General features: G+C 43.1%; 1 pseudogene; it reads left to right on the top strand.

Moving 5' to 3' along the window:
- The first annotated feature begins 2,137 nt into the window (after positions 1 to 2,137).
- On the top strand, positions 2,138 to 6,890 carry LOC119302737 (annotated as a pseudogene).
- Positions 6,891 to 7,295: the final 405 nt, after the last annotated feature.

The following is a 7,295-nucleotide window of genomic DNA, read 5'->3' as shown; positions in this document are numbered from 1 at the left end:
TGCTAAGCAATGTGCAACTTTGTTTTGATCACGAGAAACTTTAACACGAACAAACACCCTATTCTCCAGTAAACCTTTGATTTCTGCCAAGAGATGACCATATGCTGATCTGTCCAGTGAATCATTAGATAGTGCTGACAAAGCTGCCAAACAATCAGATTGTAGCTGAACTGGTCGATTCGACCGTTAAACTGCGAGACTTACTCCTTCCATAATCGCATGTAACTCTGCTTCCAGCGCCTCATTACAGTGATAAATGCGTAGGTAGGCCGCAAAAATAACACCACCCTTGTCATCACATAAAACCATACCTGATCCTGCAGCTCCGTCTTCCGCACAATAAGAACCATCAACAGAAAGAGCTACCCAGCCCAGCGGAGGAGCCGGCCAAGGAAGGCATGGCAATGATGACCGAGTTTTTTCAATCACTGGTTCCATCAAGATTGGAGCTTTACCTTTGATCACCTCTTCCACACCCATACAGCCTAATTGTAGCAAAGAGTTAAGATAGCTGCATAGATAATCACAAGACACCTCCGTCGGTGGAATAGGTTTGGCATGCATGACTTCATTACGTAAATGCCAAACCCTCCATAGCACCATAATGATCATGTCCCGGACATTGCTCTGCTGACCAGCAAGCAAGTGAAGAAACCATTCATCACCCGTACATGCAATATCATACCTGTTTGGCAATGGCCAACGGTCCTTCATTGCCTCCCATAAGCTTGCCGCGTTGGGACAGACTAGTAAAGCATGAAATGACGATTCATCTTCTCGCCCACACATTCCGCATGTTGCCCTTGTACCAATATGACGCCGATTCCTCTCTAAGTTAGTTGCTAGTGTACCAGTAATTACCTTCCATGCAAAAACTTTCATCTTAGGAGGAACCAAGGCACGCCATACAATATTCCACATACCACGTTCACCACCAGGACATGTGCTGCTTGCTCCTTGCGAGAAACGGTCCATGTGCTCACGCGCGAGGAATCGGGAGTCGCCCACATCGTCAATTGTTGAAGGCCATGCACGATCATCGAACCTCTTGACCTAAGTAAAGCACTAGTAGAAGGTAAAACTCTTACTTTACCGATTTTATTTGGCCACTGAAAAGAATTATCTTGCTAATTTCAATTCAATGTCGTATATATGATGTGTTTGCCAATGCCGACTGCCTTTTGCAAGTGGTCTCATCATTAAATTTCTTCATTTTGGTAACCACATCACCGGTGTACATTATCAATCAGTTTGTCGAATTATGTATCCAAAGATTTGCCAAACACATTACTATCAGTACAAGTTTTGGTTGAAACTACACATATTATATGCGCCAATGTTGAAGTTACATACCTCCCTTTTTTTGCACTAGAGCTATCCCCTTGATCATAGACACTAAATCAAAATCTGACCGTCCAATTTAATCCGGATGCAGTGGATCATTGTGAACCCTCATAGGTAGTGAGCCTCCTTGAAAAGGTTTAGCAGTTTAGGATGCTAACTGCTGCTCTCTCTCTCTCTCTGCCTAGTGCTAAATTTTTACGGTTAGCAAAACTTAGCTTGTTTCTTTAAAGGTCAGATCTGATCTTGGGAGAACAATTTTATTGCAGTTCCACTCGTACGTCGCCAAACCAGCAGCCACAATGACGGTCAATCAGATCCATGGTGGCTAGCTGGGTTCAGATGTGTCACGGGAAGTCGGTAATTAATACTCTCTCCATCCCATAATATAAGAGCGTTTTTGACACTTGTGCCTGCACTAGCGTCAAAAACACTATGGGACAGAACGAGTAGTTATGTATACGGGTACCTCATGTATATTCGTGAAACCTTTTTCTTAAGCACACGCTTTGAAGTCTTGATGCCTTTGTTCACATGCATGCACCTACTGCATACTTTGTACTTTCCCGGATCATAATATATACTACACCTGACGCGTCAAGTGCCACTTGAGAACTTGAGGTCGTCTTTTGAAGATTATCGACCGGATTAAGTTAACTAGGAGCGGCAGCTTTTTGCCGCCCCAAAGTGCACCTGACGCGTCAAGAACAAGTGGCCAAAAGTGGTGGGATCAATAATGCACCTCTGCTTGATTAGTTTTTATGCACAAGCAAATCAACATGTGAGAGAGAGAGAGACCCACCCTCAACCACAGCTCATCGTCGACGGTAAGCTGTTCTTGCATCCAGAGACCAGTGTAGCTAGCTATCTAGCGATGCAGGTGGTGACGGGCGCCATGGGCAGCCTGCTCCCCAAGCTGGGGCAGCTGCTCATGGAGGAGTACAACCTGCAGAAGAACGCCAAGAAAGGCGTCGAGTCTCTCGTGCGAGAGATGAAGAGCATGCACGCTGCGCTCTGCAAAGTGGCGGAGGTGCCGCGCCATCAGCTCGACGAGCAAGTCAAGCTCTGGGCTGACGAGGTCAGGTATCTTTCCTACGACATAGAAGACATCGTTGACAAGTTCATCGTGCGTGTCGAGGGCCCTAGTAAACCTGCTGCTGATGGCAACAAGCTCACAGACCTTGTGGAGAAGATGGCCAACTTGTTTAACAAGGGCAAGGCGCGCCGCCAGATCGCTAGCGCCATCAAGGAAATCAACAAGGATGTCCAAGAGGTGGCCAACAGGCGCGGCAGGTGCGTACCCGATTCCGATTGACGGACCTAGCTATGCTTTGGTTGCCGATTGGTCAGTGACTTATGGTTCGTGGAGGGAGAGGGGAGTAGACATCGCCACATCGGGGCATGTACTACTATTTAGATCAAATAACATTTGTAATATTTTTTAATTTGTGGGTATATCCTCCACTCGCAGGTACACAGTTGATAATATTTTGCCTAAGCCTACGGCTGTGACCACTATCGATCCTCGTCTCCGCGCTCTATACACTGAAGTTACAGAGCTTGTTGGCATCTATGGGAAGAGGGATCAAGAGCTTCTCAAGTTATTAGCTTTGGGAGATGAAGATCCCTCCAACAAGAGACCAAAAATAGTCTCTGTCGTTGGATTCGGCGGATTGGGCAAGACCACTCTGGTCAGAGCAGTATATGACAAGATCAAAGGTGGTTTTGATTCACGGGCTTTTGTTCCAATTGGTCAGAATCCTGACATGAAGAAGATTTTCAGGGACATCCTTATTGGTCTAGACAAAAATACGTATACTAATATCAATCTCATGGTACTAGATGAAAAACAACTTATCGAAGAAATCCGGGACTTCCTTCACGACAAGAGGTATGCACCCCTCAGCCAGTTACAGTCAAACGTTCCTGGTGATGAGCTTTTTTTTTTTTGGCATCCTATCGAAGCAGTTACACTCAAATGACCGATTAACTAGTACTCCCTCCGTTCCTAAATATTTGTCTTTCTAGAAATTTCAAATGACTACTACATAAGGATGTATGTAGACATATTTTAGAGTGTAGATTCACTCATTTTGCTCCGTATGTAGTCACTTGTTGAAATGCCTAGAAAGACAAGTACTTAGGAACGGAGGGAGTAGAAGGCTTGGAATACTATCCGCCGCTAGTATGCATCTTTTCAATTAGACATTTTACACGTTTCCTATAAAGATAGGCATAATATTGTACAATTGAGGTACAATTTGTAGATTTGTTCTGTTGGAGGAGGATGTTCATTATTAACTTTCCTATTGGCTCTCGGGCGTTTGTTTAAAAAATAAAAGAAATGGAGGTTTTCCTAGTGGTTTTGAGTAATTTAATCTTATTTATAGAATTGCACTTTTTCGGTTAACTAGGAATAGTTTATTGGCAGACATCACATCGTGAATTTGATACCCATTTGGTTATTTGGTTTGACCTTTCGGATAGATATAGTGCATTACTTATATAAGTAACAGTTTCATAACAGTGACTACATGTGTGTTGCTACGTGCCACCCATCTGTTACTAATTTATGCTTCCTTGAATGATGTTTTTTGCTTGGACAGCATTTCATTCTCTGTTCATAATAATGCTATATATCGTCGAATATATTATTGATGAGTTTGGAATCTGGTGTCCCCTTGTTTTCATCCTTATATGTACTAAACTATACATAGTTTGTGTGTATGTCATATGGCGCTTTATGAGCCCCTGTGATGTGTGCATCAACATTTCATTAATTTTCTCTCCCAACTTGTACAGGTATCTCATCGTAATTGATGATATATGGGATGGAAAACTATGGGGAGATATCAAGTTGGCTTTCTCTAATGTGAACAATTTGGCAGTCGCCTAATCACGACAACTCGCATATTTAGTGTGTCCATAGCATGTTGTCCTTCCACTCATGATTCCATTTATCAAATGGAACCTCTCTCAGATAGTGACTCTACAAAGCTCTTTTGTAAAAGAATATTTTCAAGTGAGAATAAATGTCCTAGTGAACTTAAGGAAGTGTCTAGAGATATTTTGAAGAAATGTGGCGGTGTACCATTAGCTATCCTTACTATAGCTAGTCTTCTCACTGTTGGTCATCAGATCAAGCCAAAAGTTGAATGGCAAGTTCTGCTAGATTCAATTGGGCGTGGACTTACAGAAGAGGCAAGTATGGAGGAAATGCAGAGGATACTGTCACTTAGCTACTATGATCTGCCTTTTGATCTGAAGACTTGCCTATTATATTTATGTATGTATCCAGAAGATCATGAGATTGACAAAAAAGATCTGATATGGAAGTGGATATGCGAAAATTTTGTGCAGCATGGAAAACATCAGACTAGCATGTTTGAAGTTGGGGAAACTTTTTTTAATGAGCTCATAAACGGATACATGATTATACCAATATTCAACAGTTTTCGTGAAGTAAAAAGTTGCCGTGTGCATGACATGGTGCTTGATATGATTCGTTCCTTGTCAGCTGAAGCAAAGTTTTTGACAATATTGGAAAGTAACAAGGATGTGACTAGTTCTCACAGAAATATCCGTAGACTATCTCTCCAGAATACCGAGGAAGATCAACAAGCTGCACCTCTCATCAATTCAATGTGTATATCACAAGTGAGGTCCATCAATGTCTTTCCACCAGCTGTGACTATCATGCCTGCTATATCTAGCTTTGGTGTTTTACGTGTATTGGACTTGTGTCGATGCCGTATTGGGGCAATTAACTTTCAGCCTAACTTGAGGGATATTAGGTATTTATTTCACCTGAGGTACCTAGGTCTAAAAGAAACCGGTATCTCTGAACTGCCAGAGGAAATAGGAAATCTACAGTTTTTGCAAGTTTTAGATTTAGGACGCACTAATGATATGAGACATTTGCCATCATCTATGTGGAAGCTACAAAAGTTAATGGTCATCAGGGTTTCTTCTCGCTGCTATTGGCACCCTGGTGTATTGGGTAACCTGGCTTCTTTGGAAGTAGTCGAGGGGATCTATGCCTCTCCGAGCACCGTGCAAGAGCTTGGCTGCCTGGCAAGGCTGAGGAAGCTCGACATTTACTTCTTTGATTGGAGCCTCGAGGTAGAGGAAACTTTTGTGGAGACTATATACAACCTGCATGATATCAGAAGTCTACGTATTGCCTGCGACGATGTACCATACTTGGATCTCTTGGGGGGGCGCTGGGAACCCCCTCGATGCCTTTGCAAATATACTTTCACATCAGACCATATCGCATGCTCTGGATTGCCGATGTGGATAACAAAATGTGGCCCCTCACATCTATCAAACCTATCATCGTTTCATATCAGAGTCAAGGATGTGCAGCAAGAGGATGTGCAAATCCTTGGGAGGTTGCCAACTCTTCGCCATATCTGGATAAGCAGCACCCACCAAACAAAAAGGCTGCTCGTCATCGGTGCAGATGAGTTCCGTTGTGTGATAGCCTTTGGAATGCATTGTGAGCCAGCCAATCAGGTAGTCTTTCAACAAGGAGCATTGCCAAATGCAGAATATGTCCGATTTAATCTGGGTGTGCGGGTGGCCAAAGAAGATGGTGACAGCGATCTGTTTGAGCTTGGCTTGGGTAACCTTCTCTCACTTCAGGGTGGATTAGTTGAAATCCATTGGGATGGGGTCACCATTATGGAAGCTGAAGAAGCATGTGCCGCAGTGAGAAATGCAGTGAACACCCATCCTAACCATCCAAGCATTGATCTTTATATGGAGCCAGAGATAGCAGAAGGTACAAACTACAATAACACGTTATACTCACCAATGAATGAATATAGTGTAGTTATTTTACTCCTTTCTGCATGCTTGCACCTAATAAATTCAAGCACATGCTTCCTGATAATATGTTGGCACTAATCATTCTCTTGTTGCTCATTTTCGCTTCTCAATCTCCAAATTAAGATACCGATGATGAGGATGATGATGAGTATGATGAGGATGATGATGAGTATGATGATGATGATGATGGTGATGGTGATGATAGCGGCGATGAAGGAGAAAGAATGGATCTGGAGTGCGTACACTCATCCACCCAAATTGCATTCTTCCATTTAATTCTTGAGATGCTCCATTTTAGATCCCAGCTCAGACATTTCTTCTTGCTTTCTCAGCTAGAGTCAGCTGCGGTGATGGCTGGTGGGCATGATGGAGAAGTACACATACGGATTTTTCCTGATGGTACCACGTACCAGGTGGTGAAGAAGGAGGACAATTTTTTTCGATAAAGGGCGATTTTATTAACTCAAAAATGTAGCATCCAGTGGATACAAAGCATTATGAGCAACACCCGGCCTCTGCATAATTAGGATGCACACAGCCGAACACCAAAAGTCTGACAACCAGAAGAAAACAAAAATTGACAAATCGGCAATAGTAGAGTCCTATAGACTGACACTGTGCCTATGTCGAAAGGTGAGATGGACCGATCCGGAGGTTATGCTGCCATCCATGTTGGGTAAAAACCTCCGTAGCCACCTGCTCCAACCGCGTACACACCGCCTTGAACAATCGTTGGACCTCCGCTCGTTGTAGCATAGACCACATACGAAGCGAGTGCGTACAACGGAAAATAGCCTGCAAAGGAGAAGCATTTTTGTCATTAAAAACAAAATCATTTCTACATAGCCAAAGCGACCATAGTAAGGCATACGCTCCCACCCTTAATAGCGTTTTGAACCTATTTGAAATACCGTCCAACCAATGACCAAAAATATTGGCAACACTTGTAGGCGGATATAAACTTGACGCTATTTGGATGACTGACCACGTAGAACATGCAAAGTTGCATTAGAAAAAGAGGTGTGTGATGGTCTCATCATGAGTACAAAAACAACACTTCTTACTCCCTTGCCAATTGCGTCGTGCGAGGTTGTCTTTGGTTAGAACAACTCCCCTACGAA

Source organism: Triticum dicoccoides, chromosome 5A (assembly GCF_002162155.2).
Source record: "Triticum dicoccoides isolate Atlit2015 ecotype Zavitan chromosome 5A, WEW_v2.0, whole genome shotgun sequence".
NCBI lineage: Eukaryota > Viridiplantae > Streptophyta > Magnoliopsida > Poales > Poaceae > Triticum > Triticum dicoccoides.
The sequence above is the reverse complement of the archived record's forward strand: the minus strand, read 5'-3'. Positions and strand labels throughout refer to the sequence as shown.